This window comes from Triturus cristatus, chromosome 4_1 (assembly GCF_964204655.1).
Source record: "Triturus cristatus chromosome 4_1, aTriCri1.1, whole genome shotgun sequence".
NCBI classification, from domain to species: Eukaryota; Metazoa; Chordata; class Amphibia; order Caudata; family Salamandridae; genus Triturus; species Triturus cristatus.
In genome coordinates, this window is record NC_140585.1 from 123,365,004 (window position 1) to 123,382,117 (window position 17,114).

Genomic DNA, 17,114 nt, shown 5'->3' on the forward strand with positions numbered 1-17,114 from the left:
ATCTCCCTTGGTTACTCATTCATGAGAAATGTATCTCCAAGATTAGGTAGGGCCTGAGTCTAGGTTAACATACAGTGATCTCACTCCTATTCAAGTACTAAACATGCCAACCTGAAGTGTAAAACATCCCCTAGGTGTAGTTAAGGCATCAGTTAGGAGTGAACTGAACACTCATGTTATGGGCAATTAGACTTAATATAAAGTGTGGACAGCAGTAACGTTACTTTTGAAATGTGATGCTGAGTGAGCACACAGGGGAATTAGCTCAAATGGTAGAGCGCTCGCTTAGCATGCGAGAGGTAGCGGGATCGATGCCCGCATTCTCCATTCTAAAATTTGCATACATTTTACTTTTTAACTTGTAATTGCCATGGTTGTTGCAGAGTAAGAACAGAAAAGTCACAGATGGCTTTCAAATTTGGTGTCATTATAACAACTAAAGTGGTTTAATCAAAAGTGTTTAGGTATTCTATAGCACGTGAGAGGAATTTGATTTCTTATGCAATCTCAAAATGAAAATTTCACACCTTCCATTTTCATTTCGTCTTATTTTACTTGACATTCTTTCCTCTGAAGGATGTATAAAAGTGAAGTTCCTTGCAAAACAAGAGCAGAGGAATATCCAGAAACAGTTTTCCTTAATAAAAAATGATGAGTCTGCATACCATATTTAGGTGGGAGCCTGGCTAGCTCAGTCGGTAGAGCATGAGACTCTTAATCTCAGGATCGTGGGTTCGAGCCCCACGTTGGGCGAAAACGAGTAGTTTTTTGCTGGATGATAGCATTGGCTCTCATAATATGGTGATTAATCTTGCATTAGACATGCACTAACTCCTAAAAATTGTATCTCCCTTGGTTACTCATTCATGAGAAATGTATCTCCAAGATTAGGTAGGGCCTGAGTCTAGGTTAACATACAGTGATATCACTCCTATTCAAGTACTAAACATGCCAACCTGAAGTGTAAAACATCCCCTAGGTGTAGTTAAGGCATCAGTTAGGAGTGAACTGAACACTCATGTTATGGGCAATTAGACTTAATATAAAGTGTGGACAGCAGTAACGTTACTTTTGAAATGTGATGCTGAGTGAGCACACAGGGGAATTAGCTCAAATGGTAGAGCGCTCGCTTAGCATGCGAGAGGTAGCGGGATCGATGCCCGCATTCTCCATTCTAAAATTTGCATACATTTTACTTTTTAACTTGTAATTGCCATGGTTGTTGCAGAGTAAGAACAGAAAAGTCACAGATGGCTTTCAAATTTGGTGTCATTATAACAACTAAAGTGGTTTAATCAAAAGTGTTTAGGTATTCTATAGCACGTGAGAGGAATTTGATTTCTTATGCAATCTCAAAATGAAAATTTCACACCTTCCATTTTCATTTCGTCTTATTTTACTTGACATTCTTTCCTCTGAAGGATGTATAAAAGTGAAGTTCCTTGCAAAACAAGAGCAGAGGAATATCCAGAAACGGTTTTCCTTAATAAAAAATGATGAGTCTGCATACCATATTTGAGTGGGAGCCCGGCTAGCTCAGTCGGTAGAGCAGGAGACTCTTAATCTCAGGGTCGTGGGTTCGAGCCCCACGTTGGGCGAAAACGAGTATTTTTTGCTGGATGATTGCATTGGCTCTCATAATATGGTGATTAATCTTGCATTAGACATGCACTAACTCCTAAAAATTGTATCTCCCTTGGTTACTTATTCATGAGAAATGTATCTCCAAGATTAGGTAGGGCCTGAGTCTAGGTTAACATACAGTGATATCACTCCTATTCAAGTACTAAACATGCCAACCTGAAGTGTAAAACATCCCCTAGGTGTAGTTAAGGCATCAGTTAGGAGTGAACTGAACACTCGTGTTATGGGCAATTAGACTTAAAATAAAGTGTGGACAGCAGTAACGTTACTTTTGAAATGTGATGCTGAGTGAGCACACAGGGGAATTAGCTCAAATGGTAGAGCGCTCGCTTAGCATGCGAGAGGTAGCGGGATCGATGCCCGCATTCTCCATTCTAAAATTTGCATACATTTTACTTTTTAACTTGTAATTGCCATGGTTGTTGCAGAGTAAGAACAGAAAAGTCACAGATGGCTTTCAAATTTGGTGTCATTATAACAACTAAAGTGGTTTAATCAAAAGTGTTTAGGTATTCTATAGCACGTGAGAGGAATTTGATTTCTTATGCAATCTCAAAATGAAAATTTCACACCTTCCATTTTCATTTCGTCTTATTTTACTTGACATTCTTTCCTCTGAAGGATGTATAAAAGTGAAGTTCCTTGCAAAACAAGAGCAGAGGAATATCCAGAAACAGTTTTCCTTAATAAAAAATGATGAGTCTGCATACCATATTTAAGTGGGAGCCCGGCTAGCTCAGTCGGTAGAGCATGAGACTCTTAATCTCAGGATCGTGGGTTCGAGCCCCACGTTGGGCGAAAACAAGTAGTTTTTTGCTGGATGATAGCATTGGCTCTCATAATATGGTGATTAATCTTGCATTAGACATGCACTAACTCCTAAAAATTGTATCTCCCTTGGTTACTCATTCATGAGAAATGTATCTCCAAGATTAGGGCTGGGCCTGAGTCTAGGTTAACATACAGTGATATCACTCCTATTCAAGTACTAAACATGCCAACCTGAAGTGTAAAACATCACCTAGGTGTAGTTAAGGCATCAGTTAGGAGTGAACTGAACACTCATGTTATGGGCAATTAGACTTAAAATAAAGTGTGGTTAGCAGTAACGTTACTTTTGAAATGTGATGCTGAGTGAGCACACAGGGGAATTAGCTCAAATGGTAGAGCGCTCGCTTAGCATGCGAGAGGTAGCGGGATCGATGCCCGCATTCTCCATTCTAAAATTTGCATACATTTTACTTTTTAACTTGTAATTGCCATGGTTGTTGCAGAGTAAGAACAGAAAAGTCACAGATGGCTTTCAAATTTGGTGTCATTATAACAACTAAAGTGGTTTAATCAAAAGTGTTTAGGTATTCTATAGCACGTGAGAGGAATTTGATTTCTTATGCAATCTCAAAATGAAAATTTCACACCTTCCATTTTCATTTCGTCTTATTTTACTTGACATTTTTTCCTCTGAAGGATGTATAAAAGTGAAGTTCCTTGCAAAACAAGAGCAGAGGAATATCCAGAAACGGTTTTCCTTAATAAAAAATGATGAGTCTGCATACCATGTTTAAGTGGGAGCCCGGCTAGCTCAGTCGGTAGAGCATGAGACTCTTAATCTCAGGGTCGTGGGTTCGAGCCCCACGTTGGGCGAAAACGAGTATTTTTTGCTGGATGATTGCATTGGCTCTCATAATATGGTGATTAATCTTGCATTAGACATGCACTAACTCCTAAAAATTGTATCTCCCTTGGTTACTCATTCATGAGAAATGTATCTCCAAGATAAGGTAGGGCCTGAGTCTAGGTTAACATACAGTGATATCACTCTTATTCAAGTACTAAACATGCCAACCTGAAGTGTAAAACATCCCCTAGGTGTAGTTAAGGCATCAGTTAGGAGTGAACTGAACACTCATGTTATGGGCAATTAGACTTAAAATAAAGTGTGGACAGCAGTAACGTTACTTTTGAAATGTGATGCTGAGTGAGCACACAGGGGAATTAGCTCAAATGGTAGAGCGCTCGCTTAGCATGCGAGAGGTAGCGGGATCGATGCCCGCATTCTCCATTCTAAAATTTGCATACATTTTACTTTTTAACTTGTAATTGCCATGGTTGTTGCAGAGTAAGAACAGAAAAGTCACAGATGGCTTTCAAATTTGGTGTCATTATAACAACTAAAGTGGTTTAATCAAAAGTGTTTAGGTATTCTATAGCACGTGAGAGGAATTTGATTTCTTATGCAATCTCAAAATGAAAATTTCACACCTTCCATTTTCATTTCGTCTTATTTTACTTGACATTTTTTCCTCTGAAGGATGTATAAAAGTGAAGTTCCTTGCAAAACAAGAGCAGAGGAATATCCAGAAACGGTTTTCCTTAATAAAAAATGATGAGTCTGCATACCATGTTTAAGTGGGAGCCCGGCTAGCTCAGTCGGTAGAGCATGAGACTCTTAATCTCAGGGTCGTGGGTTCGAGCCCCACGTTGGGCGAAAACGAGTATTTTTTGCTGGATGATTGCATTGGCTCTCATAATATGGTGATTAATCTTGCATTAGACATGCACTAACTCCTAAAAATTGTATCTCCCTTGGTTACTCATTCATGAGAAATGTATCTCCAAGATTAGGTAGGGCCTGAGTCTAGGTTAACATACAGTGATATCACTCTTATTCAAGTACTAAACATGCCAACCTGAAGTGTAAAACATCCCCTAGGTGTAGTTAAGGCATCAGTTAGGAGTGAACTGAACACTCATGTTATGGGCAATTAGACTTAAAATAAAGTGTGGACAGCAGTAACGTTACTTTTGAAATGTGATGCTGAGTGAGCACACAGGGGAATTAGCTCAAATGGTAGAGCGCTCGCTTAGCATGCGAGAGGTAGCGGGATCGATGCCCGCATTCTCCATTCTAAAATTTGCATACATTTTACTTTTTAACTTGTAATTGCCATGGTTGTTGCAGAGTAAGAACAGAAAAGTCACAGATGGCTTTCAAATTTGGTGTCATTATAACAACTAAAGTGGTTTAATCAAAAGTGTTTAGGTATTCTATAGCACGTGAGAGGAATTTGATTTCTTATGCAATCTCAAAATGAAAATTTCACACCTTCCATTTTCATTTCGTCTTATTTTACTTGACATTCTTTCCTCTGAAGGATGTATAAAAGTGAAGTTCCTTGCAAAACAAGAGCAGAGGAATATCCAGAAACAGTTTTCCTTAATAAAAAATGATGAGTCTGCATACCATATTTAGGTGGGAGCCTGGCTAGCTCAGTCGGTAGAGCATGAGACTCTTAATCTCAGGATCGTGGGTTCGAGCCCCACGTTGGGCGAAAACGAGTAGTTTTTTGCTGGATGATAGCATTGGCTCTCATAATATGGTGATTAATCTTGCATTAGACATGCACTAACTCCTAAAAATTGTATCTCCCTTGGTTACTCATTCATGAGAAATGTATCTCCAAGATTAGGTAGGGCCTGAGTCTAGGTTAACATACAGTGATATCACTCCTATTCAAGTACTAAACATGCCAACCTGAAGTGTAAAACATCCCCTAGGTGTAGTTAAGGCATCAGTTAGGAGTGAACTGAACACTCATGTTATGGGCAATTAGACTTAATATAAAGTGCGGACAGCAGTAACGTTACTTTTGAAATGTGATGCTGAGTGAGCACACAGGGGAATTAGCTCAAATGGTAGAGCGCTCGCTTAGCATGCGAGAGGTAGCGGGATCGATGCCCGCATTCTCCATTCTAAAATTTGCATACATTTTACTTTTTAACTTGTAATTGCCATGGTTGTTGCAGAGTAAGAACAGAAAAGTCACAGATGGCTTTCAAATTTGGTGTCATTATAACAACTAAAGTGGTTTAATCAAAAGTGTTTAGGTATTCTATAGCACGTGAGAGGAATTTGATTTCTTATGCAATCTCAAAATGAAAATTTCACACCTTCCATTTTCATTTCGTCTTATTTTACTTGACATTCTTTCCTCTGAAGGATGTATAAAAGTGAAGTTCCTTGCAAAACAAGAGCAGAGGAATATCCAGAAACAGTTTTCCTTAATAAAAAATGATGAGTCTGCATACCATATTTAGGTGGGAGCCTGGCTAGCTCAGTCGGTAGAGCATGAGACTCTTAATCTCAGGATCGTGGGTTCGAGCCCCACGTTGGGCGAAAACGAGTAGGTTTTTGCTGGATGATAGCATTGGCTCTCATAATATGGTGATTAATCTTGCATTAGACATGCACTAACTCCTAAAAATTGTATCTCCCTTGGTTACTCATTCATGAGAAATGTATCTCCAAGATTAGGTAGGGCCTGAGTCTAGGTTAACATACAGTGATATCACTCCTATTCAAGTACTAAACATGCCAACCTGAAGTGTAAAACATCCCCTAGGTGTAGTTAAGGCATCAGTTAGGAGTGAACTGAACACTCATGTTATGGGCAATTAGACTTAATATAAAGTGTGGACAGCAGTAACGTTACTTTTGAAATGTGATGCTGAGTGAGCACACAGGGGAATTAGCTCAAATGGTAGAGCGCTCGCTTAGCATGCGAGAGGTAGCGGGATCGATGCCCGCATTCTCCATTCTAAAATTTGCATACATTTTACTTTTTAACTTGTAATTGCCATGGTTGTTGCAGAGTAAGAACAGAAAAGTCACAGATGGCTTTCAAATTTGGTGTCATTATAACAACTAAAGTGGTTTAATCAAAAGTGTTTAGGTATTCTATAGCACGTGAGAGGAATTTGATTTCTTATGCAATCTCAAAATGAAAATTTCACACCTTCCATTTTCATTTCGTCTTATTTTACTTGACATTCTTTCCTCTGAAGGATGTATAAAAGTGAAGTTCCTTGCAAAACAAGAGCAGAGGAATATCCAGAAACGGTTTTCCTTAATAAAAAATGATGAGTCTGCATTCCATATTTGAGTGGGAGCCCGGCTAGCTCAGTCGGTAGAGCAGGAGACTCTTAATCTCAGGGTCGTGGGTTCGAGCCCCACGTTGGGCGAAAACGAGTATTTTTTGCTGGATGATTGCATTGGCTCTCATAATATGGTGATTAATCTTGCATTAGACATGCACTAACTCCTAAAAATTGTATCTCCCTTGGTTACTTATTCATGAGAAATGTATCTCCAAGATTAGGTAGGGCCTGAGTCTAGGTTAACATACAGTGATATCACTCCTATTCAAGTACTAAACATGCCAACCTGAAGTGTAAAACATCCCCTAGGTGTAGTTAAGGCATCAGTAAAGAGTGAACTGAACACTCGTGTTATGGGCAATTAGACTTAAAATAAAGTGTGGACAGCAGTAACGTTACTTTTGAAATGTGATGCTGAGTGAGCACACAGGGGAATTAGCTCAAATGGTAGAGCGCTCGCTTAGCATGCGAGAGGTAGCGGGATCGATGCCCGCATTCTCCATTCTAAAATTTGCATACATTTTACTTTTTAACTTGTAATTGCCATGGTTGTTGCAGAGTAAGAACAGAAAAGTCACAGATGGCTTTCAAATTTGGTGTCATTATAACAACTAAAGTGGTTTAATCAAAAGTGTTTAGGTATTCTATAGCACGTGAGAGGAATTTGATTTCTTATGCAATCTCAAAATGAAAATTTCACACCTTCCATTTTCATTTCGTCTTATTTTACTTGACATTCTTTCCTCTGAAGGATGTATAAAAGTGAAGTTCCTTGCAAAACAAGAGCAGAGGAATATCCAGAAACAGTTTTCCTTAATAAAAAATGATGAGTCTGCATACCATATTTAAGTGGGAGCCCGGCTAGCTCAGTCGGTAGAGCATGAGACTCTTAATCTCAGGATCGTGGGTTCGAGCCCCACGTTGGGCGAAAACGAGTAGTTTTTTGCTGGATGATAGCATTGGCTCTCATAATATGGTGATTAATCTTGCATTAGACATGCACTAACTCCTAAAAATTGTATCTCCCTTGGTTACTCATTCATGAGAAATGTATCTCCAAGATTAGGTAGGGCCTGAGTCTAGGTTAACATACAGTGATATCACTCCTATTCAAGTACTAAACATGCCAACCTGAAGTGTAAAACATCACCTAGGTGTAGTTAAGGCATCAGTTAGGAGTGAACTGAACACTCATGTTATGGGCAATTAGACTTAAAATAAAGTGTGGTTAGCAGTAACGTTACTTTTGAAATGTGATGCTGAGTGAGCACACAGGGGAATTAGCTCAAATGGTAGAGCGCTCGCTTAGCATGCGAGAGGTAGCGGGATCGATGCCCGCATTCTCCATTCTAAAATTTGCATACATTTTACTTTTTAACTTGTAATTGCCATGGTTGTTGCAGAGTAAGAACAGAAAAGTCACAGATGGCTTTCAAATTTGGTGTCGTTATAACAACTAAAGTGGTTTAATCAAAAGTGTTTAGGTATTCTATAGCACGTGAGAGGAATTTGATTTCTTATGCAATCTCAAAATGAAAATTTCACACCTTCCATTTTCATTTCGTCTTATTTTACTTGACATTTTTTCCTCTGAAGGATGTATAAAAGTGAAGTTCCTTGCAAAACAAGAGCAGAGGAATATCCAGAAACGGTTTTTCCTTAATAAAAAATGATGAGTCTGCATACCATATTTAAGTGGGAGCCCGGCTAGCTCAGTCGGTAGAGCATGAGACTCTTAATCTCAGGGTCGTGGGTTCGAGCCCCACGTTAGGCGAAAACGAGTATTTTTTGCTGGATGATAGCATTGGCTCTCATAATATGGTGATTAATCTTGCATTAGACATGCACTAACTCCTAAAAATTGTATCTCCCTTGGTTACTCATTCATGAGAAATGTATCTCCAAGATTAGGTAGGGCCTGAGTATAGGTTAACATACAGTGATATCACTCCTATTCAAGTACTAAACATGCCAACCTGAAGTGTAAAACATCCCCTAGGTGTAGTTAAGGCATCAGTTAGGAGTGAACTGAACACTCATGTTATGGGCAATTAGACTTAAAATAAAGTGTGGACAGCAGTAACGTTACTTTTGAAATGTGATGCTGAGTGAGCACACAGGGGAATTAGCTCAAATGGTAGAGCGCTCGCTTAGCATGCGAGAGGTAGCGGGATCGATGCCCGCATTCTCCATTCTAAAATTTGCATACATTTTACTTTTTAACTTGTAATTGCCATGGTTGTTGCAGAGTAAGAACAGAAAAGTCACAGATGGCTTTCAAATTTGGTGTCATTATAACAACTAAAGTGGTTTAATCAAAAGTGTTTAGGTATTCTATAGCACGTGAGAGGAATTTGATTTCTTATGCAATCTCAAAATGAAAATTTCACACCTTCCATTTTCATTTCGTCTTATTTTACTTGACATTCTTTCCTCTGAAGGATGTATAAAAGTGAAGTTCCTTGCAAAACAAGAGCAGAGGAATATCCAGAAACGGTTTTCCTTAATAAAAAATGATGAGTCTGCATACCATATTTGAGTGGGAGCCCGGCTAGCTCAGTCGGTAGAGCATGAGACTCTTAATCCCAGGGTCGTGGGTTCGAGCCCCACGTTGGGCGAAAACAAGTATTTTTTGCTTGATGATTGCATTGGCTCTCATAATATGGTGATTAATCTTGCATTAGACATGCACTAACTCCTAAAAATTGTATCTCCCTTGGTTACTCATTCATGAGAAATGTATCTCCAAGATTAGGTAGGGCCTGAGTCTAGGTTAACATACAGTGATATCACTCCTATTCAAGTACTAAACATGCCAACCTGAAGTGTAAAACATCCCCTAGGTGTAGTTAAGGCATCAGTTAGGAGTGAACTGAACACTCGTGTTATGGGCAATTAGACTTAAAATAAAGTGTGGACAGCAGTAACGTTACTTTTGAAATGTGATGCTGAGTGAGCACACAGGGGAATTAGCTCAAATGGTAGAGCGCTCGCTTAGCATGCGAGAGGTAGCGGGATCGATGCCCGCATTCTCCATTCTAAAATTTGCATACATTTTACTTTTTAACTTGTAATTGCCATGGTTGTTGCAGAGTAAGAACAGAAAAGTCACAGATGGCTTTCAAATTTGGTGTCATTATAACAACTAAAGTGGTTTAATCAAAAGTGTTTAGGTATTCTATAGCACGTGAGAGGAATTTGATTTCTTATGCAATCTCAAAATGAAAATTTCACACCTTCCATTTTCATTTCGTCTTATTTTACTTGACATTCTTTCCTCTGAAGGATGTATAAAAGTGAAGTTCCTTGCAAAACAAGAGCAGAGGAATATCCAGAAACAGTTTTCCTTAATAAAAAATGATGAGTCTGCATACCATATTTAAGTGGGAGCCCGGCTAGCTCAGTCGGTAGAGCATGAGACTCTTAATCTCAGGATCGTGGGTTCGAGCCCCACGTTGGGCGAAAACGAGTAGTTTTTTGCTGGATGATAGCATTGGCTCTCATAATATGGTGATTAATCTTGCATTAGACATGCACTAACTCCTAAAAATTGTATCTCCCTTGGTTACTCATTCATGAGAAATGTATCTCCAAGATTAGGTAGGGCCTGAGTCTAGGTTAACATACAGTGATATCACTCCTATTCAAGTACTAAACATGCCAACCTGAAGTGTAAAACATCACCTAGGTGTAGTTAAGGAATCAGTTAGGAGTGAACTGAACACTCATGTTATGGGCAATTAGACTTAAAATAAAGTGTGGTTAGCAGTAACGTTACTTTTGAAATGTGATGCTGAGTGAGCACACAGGGGAATTAGCTCAAATGGTAGAGCGCTCGCTTAGCATGCGAGAGGTAGCGGGATCGATGCCCGCATTCTCCATTCTAAAATTTGCATACATTTTACTTTTTAACTTGTAATTGCCATGGTTGTTGCAGAGTAAGAACAGAAAAGTCACAGATGGCTTTCAAATTTGGTTTCATTATAACAACTAAAGTGGTTTAATCAAAAGTGTTTAGGTATTCTATAGCACGTGAGAGGAATTTGATTTCTTATGCAATCTCAAAATGAAAATTTCACACCTTCCATTTTCATTTCGTCTTATTTTACTTGACATTTTTTCCTCTGAAGGATGTATAAAAGTGAAGTTCCTTGCAAAACAAGAGCAGAGGAATATCCAGAAACGGTTTTTCCTTAATAAAAAATGATGAGTCTGCATACCATATTTAAGTGGGAGCCCGGCTAGCTCAGTCGGTAGAGCATGAGACTCTTAATCTCAGGGTCGTGGGTTCGAGCCCCACGTTAGGCGAAAACGAGTATTTTTTGCTGGATGATAGCATTGGCTCTCATAATATGGTGATTAATCTTGCATTAGACATGCACTAACTCCTAAAAATTGTATCTCCCTTGGTTACTCATTCATGAGAAATGTATCTCCAAGATTAGGTAGGGCCTGAGTATAGGTTAACATACAGTGATATCACTCCTATTCAAGTACTAAACATGCCAACCTGAAGTGTAAAACATCCCCTAGGTGTAGTTAAGGCATCAGTTAGGAGTGAACTGAACACTCATGTTATGGGCAATTAGACTTAAAATAAAGTGTGGACAGCAGTAACGTTACTTTTGAAATGTGATGCTGAGTGAGCACACAGGGGAATTAGCTCAAATGGTAGAGCGCTCGCTTAGCATGCGAGAGGTAGCGGGATCGATGCCCGCATTCTCCATTCTAAAATTTGCATATATTTTACTTTTTAACTTGTAATTGCCATGGTTGTTGCAGAGTAAGAACAGAAAAGTCACAGATGGCTTTCAAATTTGGTGTCATTATAACAACTAAAGTGGTTTAATCAAAAGTGTTTAGGTATTCTATAGCACGTGAGAGGAATTTGATTTCTTATGCAATCTCAAAATGAAAATTTCACACCTTCCATTTTCATTTCGTCTTATTTTACTTGACATTCTTTCCTCTGAAGGATGTATAAAAGTGAAGTTCCTTGCAAAACAAGAGCAGAGGAATATCCAGAAACGGTTTTCCTTAATAAAAAATGATGAGTCTGCATACCATATTTGAGTGGGAGCCCGGCTAGCTCAGTCGGTAGAGCATGAGACTCTTAATCCCAGGGTCGTGGGTTCGAGCCCCACGTTGGGGGAAAACAAGTATTTTTTGCTGGATGATTGCATTGGCTCTCATAATATGGTGATTAATCTTGCATTAGACATGCACTAACTCCTAAAAATTGTATCTCCCTTGGTTACTCATTCATGAGAAATGTATCTCCAAGATTAGGTAGGGCCTGAGTCTAGGTTAACATACAGTGATATCACTCCTATTCAAGTACTAAACATGCCAACCTGAAGTGTAAAACATCCCCTAGGTGTAGTTAAGGCATCAGTTAGGAGTGAACTGAACACTCGTGTTATGGGCAATTAGACTTAAAATAAAGTGTGGACAGCAGTAACGTTACTTTTGAAATGTGATGCTGAGTGAGCACACAGGGGAATTAGCTCAAATGGTAGAGCGCTCGCTTAGCATGCGAGAGGTAGCGGGATCGATGCCCGCATTCTCCATTCTAAAATTTGCATACATTTTACTTTTTAACTTGTAATTGCCATGGTTGTTGCAAAGTAAGAACAGAAAAGTCACAGGTGGCTTTCAAATTTGGTGTCATTATAACAACTAAAGTGGTTTAATCAAAAGTGTTTAGGTATTCTATAGCACGTGAGAGGAATTTGATTTCTTATGCAATCTCAAAATGAAAATTTCACACCTTCCATTTTCATTTCGTCTTATTTTACTTGACATTCTTTCCTCTGAAGGATGTATAAAAGTGAAGTTCCTTGCAAAACAAGAGCAGAGGAATATCCAGAAACGGTTTTCCTTAATAAAAAATGATGAGTCTGCATACCATATTTGAGTGGGAGCCCGGCTAGCTCAGTCGGTAGAGCATGAGACTCTTAATCCCAGGGTCGTGGGTTCGAGCCCCACGTTGGGCGAAAACAAGTATTTTTTGCTGGATGATTGCATTGGCTCTCATAATATGGTGATTAATCTTGCATTAGACATGCACTAACTCCTAAAAATTGTATCTCCCTTGGTTACTCATTCATGAGAAATGTATCTCCAAGATTAGGTAGGGCCTGAGTCTAGGTTAACATACAGTGATATCACTCCTATTCAAGTACTAAACATGCCAACCTGAAGTGTAAAACATCCCCTAGGTGTAGTAAAGGCATCAGTTAGGAGTGAACTGAACACTCGTGTTATGGGCAATTAGACTTAAAATAAAGTGTGGACAGCAGTAACGTTACTTTTGAAATGTGATGCTGAGTGAGCACACAGGGGAATTAGCTCAAATGGTAGAGCGCTCGCTTAGCATGCGAGAGGTAGCGGGATCGATGCCCGCTTTCTCCATTCTAAAATTTGCATACATTTTACTTTTTAACTTGTAATTGCCATGGTTGTTGCAGAGTAAGAACAGAAAAGTCACAGATGGCTTTCAAATTTGGTGTCATTATAACAACTAAAGTGGTTTAATCAAAAGTGTTTAGGTATTCTATAGCACGTGAGAGGAATTTGATTTCTTATGCAATCTCAAAATGAAAATTTCACACCTTCCATTTTCATTTCGTCTTATTTTACTTGACATTCTTTCCTCTGAAGGATGTATAAAAGTGAAGTTCCTTGCAAAACAAGAGCAGAGGAATATCCAGAAACAGTTTTCCTTAATAAAAAATGATGAGTCTGCATACCATATTTAAGTGGGAGCCCGGCTAGCTCAGTCGGTAGAGCATGAGACTCTTAATCTCAGGATCGTGGGTTCGAGCCCCACGTTGGGCGAAAACGAGTAGTTTTTTGCTGGATGATAGCATTGGCTCTCATAATATGGTGATTAATCTTGCATTAGACATGCACTAACTCCTAAAAATTGTATCTCCCTTGGTTACTCATTCATGAGAAATGTATCTCCAAGATTAGGTAGGGCCTGAGTCTAGGTTAACATACAGTGATATCACTCCTATTCAAGTACTAAACATGCCAACCTGAAGTGTAAAACATCCCCTAGGTGTAGTTAAGGCATCAGTTAGGAGTGAACTGAACACTCATGTTATGGGCAATTAGACTTAAAATAAAGTGTGGACAGCAGTAACGTTACTTTTGAAATGTGATGCTGAGTGAGCACACAGGGGAATTAGCTCAAATGGTAGAGCGCTCGCTTAGCATGCGAGAGGTAGCGGGATCGATGCCCGCATTCTCCATTCTAAAATTTGCATACATTTTACTTTTTAACTTGTAATTGCCATGGTTGTTGCAGAGTAAGAACAGAAAAGTCACAGATGGCTTTCAAATTTGGTGTCATTATAACAACTAAAGTGGTTTAATCAAAAGTGTTTAGGTATTCTATAGCACGTGAGAGGAATTTGATTTCTTATGCAATCTCAAAATGAAAATTTCACACCTTCCATTTTCATTTCGTCTTATTTTACTTGACATTTTTTCCTCTGAAGGATGTATAAAAGTGAAGTTCCTTGCAAAACAAGAGCAGAGGAATATCCAGAAACGGTTTTCCTTAATAAAAAATGATGAGTCTGCATACCATATTTAAGTGGGAGCCCGGCTAGCTCAGTCGGTAGAGCATGAGACTCTTAATCTCAGGGTCGTGGGTTCGAGCCCCACGTTGGGCGAAAACGAGTATTTTTTGCTGGATGATTGCATTGGCTCTCATAATATGGTGATTAATCTTGCATTAGACATGCACTAACTCCTAAAAATTGTATCTCCCTTGGTTACTCATTCATGAGAAATGTATCTCCAAGATTAGGTAGGGCCTGAGTCTAGGTTAACATACAGTGATATCACTCCTATTCAAGTACTAAACATGCCAACCTGAAGTGTAAAACATCCCCTAGGTGTAGTTAAGGCATCAGTTAGGAGTGAACTGAACACTCGTGTTATGGGCAATTAGACTTAAAATAAAGTGTGGACAGCAGTAACGTTACTTTTGAAATGTGATGCTGAGTGAGCACACAGGGGAATTAGCTCAAATGGTAGAGCGCTCGCTTAGCATGCGAGAGGTAGCGGGATCGATGCCCGCATTCTCCATTCTAAAATTTGCATACATTTTACTTTTTAACTTGTAATTGCCATGGTTGTTGCAGAGTAAGAACAGAAAAGTCACAGATGGCTTTCAAATTTGGTGTCATTATAACAACTAAAGTGGTTTAATCAAAAGTGTTTAGGTATTCTATAGCACGTGAGAGGAATTTGATTTCTTATGCAATCTCAAAATGAAAATTTCACACCTTCCATTTTCATTTCGTCTTATTTTACTTGACATTCTTTCCTCTGAAGGATGTATAAAAGTGAAGTTCCTTGCAAAACAAGAGCAGAGGAATATCCAGAAACGGTTTTCCTTAATAAAAAATGATGAGTCTGCATACCATATTTGAGTGGGAGCCCGGCTAGCTCAGTCGGTAGAGCATGAGACTCTTAATCTCAGGGTCGTGGGTTCGAGCCCCACGTTGGGCGAAAACAAGTATTTTTTGCTGGATGATTGCATTGGCTCTCATAATATGGTGATTAATCTTGCATTAGACATGCACTAACTCCTAAAAATTGTATCTCCCTTGGTTACTCATTCATGAGAAATGTATCTCCAAGATTAGGTAGGGCCTGAGTCTAGGTTAACATACAGTGATATCACTCTTATTCAAGTACTAAACATGCCAACCTGAAGTGTAAAACATCCCCTAGGTGTAGTTAAGGCATCAGTTAGGAGTGAACTGAACACTCATGTTATGGGCAATTAGACTTAAAATAAAGTGTGGACAGCAGTAACGTTACTTTTGAAATGTGATGCTGACTGAGCACACAGGGGAATTAGCTCAAATGGTAGAGCGCTCGCTTAGCATGCGAGAGGTAGCGGGATCGATGCCCGCATTCTCCATTCAAAAATTTGCATACATTTTACTTTTTAACTTGTAATTGCCATGGTTGTTGCAGAGTAAGAACAGAAAAGTCACAGATGGCTTTCAAATTTGGTGTCATTATAACAACTAAAGTGGTTTAATCAAAAGTGTTTAGGTATTCTATAGCACGTGAGAGGAATTTGATTTCTTATGCAATCTCAAAATGAAAATTTCACACCTTCCATTTTCATTTCGTCTTATTTTACTTGACATTCTTTCCTCTGAAGGATGTATAAAAGTGAAGTTCCTTGCAAAACAAGAGCAGAGGAATATCCAGAAACGGTTTTCCTTAATAAAAAATGATGAGTCTGCATACCATATTTGAGTGGGAGCCCGGCTAGCTCAGTCGGTAGAGCATGAGACTCTTAATCTCAGGGTCGTGGGTTCGAGCCCCACGTTGGGCGAAAACGAGTATTTTTTGCTGGATGATTGCATTGGCTCTCATAATATGGTGATTAATCTTGCATTAGACATGCACTAACTCCTAAAAATTGTATCTCCCTTGGTTACTTATTCATGAGAAATGTATCTCCAAGATTAGGTAGGGCCTGAGTCTAGGTTAACATACAGTGATATCACTCCTATTCAAGTACTAAACATGCCAACCTGAAGTGTAAAACATCCCCTAGGTGTAGTTAAGGCATCAGTTAGGAGTGAACTGAACACTCGTGTTATGGGCAATTAGACTTAAAATAAAGTGTGGACAGCAGTAACGTTACTTTTGAAATGTGATGCTGAGTGAGCACACAGGGGAATTAGCTCAAATGGTAGAGCGCTCGCTTAGCATGCGAGAGGTAGCGGGATCGATGCCCGCATTCTCCATTCTAAAATTTGCATACATTTTACTTTTTAACTTGTAATTGCCATGGTTGTTGCAGAGTAAGAACAGAAAAGTCACAGATGGCTTTCAAATTTGGTGTCATTATAACAACTAAAGTGGTTTAATCAAAAGTGTTTAGGTATTCTATAGCACGTGAGAGGAATTTGATTTCTTATGCAATCTCAAAATGAAAATTTCACACCTTCCATTTTCATTTCGTCTTATTTTACTTGACATTCTTTCCTCTGAAGGATGTATAAAAGTGAAGTTCCTTGCAAAACAAGAGCAGAGGAATATCCAGAAACAGTTTTCCTTAATAAAAAATGATGAGTCTGCATACCATATTTAGGTGGGAGCCCGGCTAGCTCAGTCGGTAGAGCATGAGACTCTTAATCTCAGGATCGTGGGTTCGAGCCCCACGTTGGGCGAAAACGAGTAGTTTTTTGCTGGATGATAGCATTGGCTCTCATAATATGGTGATTAATCTTGCATTAGACATGCACTAACTCCTAAAAATTGTATCTCCCTTGGTTACTCATTCATGAGAAATGTATCTCCAAGATTAGGTAGGGCCTGAGTCTAGGTTAACATACAGTGATATCACTCCTATTCAAGTACTAAACATGCCAACCTGAAGTGTAAAACATCACCTAGGTGTAGTTAAGGCATCAGTTAGGAGTGAACTGAACACTCATGTTATGGGCAATTAGACTTAAAATAAAGTGTGGTTAGCAGTAACGTTA

The 17,114-nt window shown here is 39.0% G+C and overlaps 24 non-coding genes across 24 annotated transcripts; all 24 read left to right on the plus strand.

Annotated features, from left to right (window-relative positions):
• The first annotated feature begins 254 nt into the window (after positions 1-254).
• TRNAA-AGC (transfer RNA alanine (anticodon AGC)) lies at positions 255-327 on the plus strand. Its single transcript has one exon. It is a non-coding gene; the product is annotated as a tRNA-Ala (tRNA).
• Positions 328-1,099: 772 nt separating this feature from the next.
• TRNAA-AGC (transfer RNA alanine (anticodon AGC)) lies at positions 1,100-1,172 on the plus strand. The gene has a single exon. It is a non-coding gene; the product is annotated as a tRNA-Ala (tRNA).
• Positions 1,173-1,943: 771 nt separating this feature from the next.
• On the plus strand, positions 1,944-2,016 carry TRNAA-AGC (transfer RNA alanine (anticodon AGC)). The gene has a single exon. It is a non-coding gene; the product is annotated as a tRNA-Ala (tRNA).
• A 773-nt stretch (positions 2,017-2,789) lies between these two features.
• On the plus strand, positions 2,790-2,862 carry TRNAA-AGC (transfer RNA alanine (anticodon AGC)). Its single transcript has one exon. It is a non-coding gene; the product is annotated as a tRNA-Ala (tRNA).
• Positions 2,863-3,215: 353 nt separating this feature from the next.
• On the plus strand, positions 3,216-3,288 carry TRNAK-CUU (transfer RNA lysine (anticodon CUU)). The gene has a single exon. It is a non-coding gene; the product is annotated as a tRNA-Lys (tRNA).
• Positions 3,289-3,633: 345 nt separating this feature from the next.
• TRNAA-AGC (transfer RNA alanine (anticodon AGC)) lies at positions 3,634-3,706 on the plus strand. The gene has a single exon. It is a non-coding gene; the product is annotated as a tRNA-Ala (tRNA).
• A 353-nt stretch (positions 3,707-4,059) lies between these two features.
• Positions 4,060-4,132, plus strand: TRNAK-CUU (transfer RNA lysine (anticodon CUU)). Its single transcript has one exon. It is a non-coding gene; the product is annotated as a tRNA-Lys (tRNA).
• Positions 4,133-4,477: 345 nt separating this feature from the next.
• On the plus strand, positions 4,478-4,550 carry TRNAA-AGC (transfer RNA alanine (anticodon AGC)). Its single transcript has one exon. It is a non-coding gene; the product is annotated as a tRNA-Ala (tRNA).
• Positions 4,551-5,322: 772 nt separating this feature from the next.
• TRNAA-AGC (transfer RNA alanine (anticodon AGC)) lies at positions 5,323-5,395 on the plus strand. Its single transcript has one exon. It is a non-coding gene; the product is annotated as a tRNA-Ala (tRNA).
• Positions 5,396-6,167: 772 nt separating this feature from the next.
• On the plus strand, positions 6,168-6,240 carry TRNAA-AGC (transfer RNA alanine (anticodon AGC)). Its single transcript has one exon. It is a non-coding gene; the product is annotated as a tRNA-Ala (tRNA).
• Positions 6,241-7,011: 771 nt separating this feature from the next.
• TRNAA-AGC (transfer RNA alanine (anticodon AGC)) lies at positions 7,012-7,084 on the plus strand. The gene has a single exon. It is a non-coding gene; the product is annotated as a tRNA-Ala (tRNA).
• A 772-nt stretch (positions 7,085-7,856) lies between these two features.
• Positions 7,857-7,929, plus strand: TRNAA-AGC (transfer RNA alanine (anticodon AGC)). Its single transcript has one exon. It is a non-coding gene; the product is annotated as a tRNA-Ala (tRNA).
• A 772-nt stretch (positions 7,930-8,701) lies between these two features.
• Positions 8,702-8,774, plus strand: TRNAA-AGC (transfer RNA alanine (anticodon AGC)). The gene has a single exon. It is a non-coding gene; the product is annotated as a tRNA-Ala (tRNA).
• Positions 8,775-9,545: 771 nt separating this feature from the next.
• Positions 9,546-9,618, plus strand: TRNAA-AGC (transfer RNA alanine (anticodon AGC)). Its single transcript has one exon. It is a non-coding gene; the product is annotated as a tRNA-Ala (tRNA).
• A 772-nt stretch (positions 9,619-10,390) lies between these two features.
• Positions 10,391-10,463, plus strand: TRNAA-AGC (transfer RNA alanine (anticodon AGC)). The gene has a single exon. It is a non-coding gene; the product is annotated as a tRNA-Ala (tRNA).
• A 772-nt stretch (positions 10,464-11,235) lies between these two features.
• TRNAA-AGC (transfer RNA alanine (anticodon AGC)) lies at positions 11,236-11,308 on the plus strand. The gene has a single exon. It is a non-coding gene; the product is annotated as a tRNA-Ala (tRNA).
• A 771-nt stretch (positions 11,309-12,079) lies between these two features.
• TRNAA-AGC (transfer RNA alanine (anticodon AGC)) lies at positions 12,080-12,152 on the plus strand. Its single transcript has one exon. It is a non-coding gene; the product is annotated as a tRNA-Ala (tRNA).
• Positions 12,153-13,768: 1,616 nt separating this feature from the next.
• TRNAA-AGC (transfer RNA alanine (anticodon AGC)) lies at positions 13,769-13,841 on the plus strand. Its single transcript has one exon. It is a non-coding gene; the product is annotated as a tRNA-Ala (tRNA).
• A 353-nt stretch (positions 13,842-14,194) lies between these two features.
• Positions 14,195-14,267, plus strand: TRNAK-CUU (transfer RNA lysine (anticodon CUU)). The gene has a single exon. It is a non-coding gene; the product is annotated as a tRNA-Lys (tRNA).
• A 345-nt stretch (positions 14,268-14,612) lies between these two features.
• On the plus strand, positions 14,613-14,685 carry TRNAA-AGC (transfer RNA alanine (anticodon AGC)). The gene has a single exon. It is a non-coding gene; the product is annotated as a tRNA-Ala (tRNA).
• Positions 14,686-15,038: 353 nt separating this feature from the next.
• On the plus strand, positions 15,039-15,111 carry TRNAK-CUU (transfer RNA lysine (anticodon CUU)). The gene has a single exon. It is a non-coding gene; the product is annotated as a tRNA-Lys (tRNA).
• A 345-nt stretch (positions 15,112-15,456) lies between these two features.
• Positions 15,457-15,529, plus strand: TRNAA-AGC (transfer RNA alanine (anticodon AGC)). The gene has a single exon. It is a non-coding gene; the product is annotated as a tRNA-Ala (tRNA).
• Positions 15,530-15,882: 353 nt separating this feature from the next.
• Positions 15,883-15,955, plus strand: TRNAK-CUU (transfer RNA lysine (anticodon CUU)). The gene has a single exon. It is a non-coding gene; the product is annotated as a tRNA-Lys (tRNA).
• Positions 15,956-16,300: 345 nt separating this feature from the next.
• Positions 16,301-16,373, plus strand: TRNAA-AGC (transfer RNA alanine (anticodon AGC)). The gene has a single exon. It is a non-coding gene; the product is annotated as a tRNA-Ala (tRNA).
• The last annotated feature ends 741 nt before the right edge of the window (positions 16,374-17,114 follow it).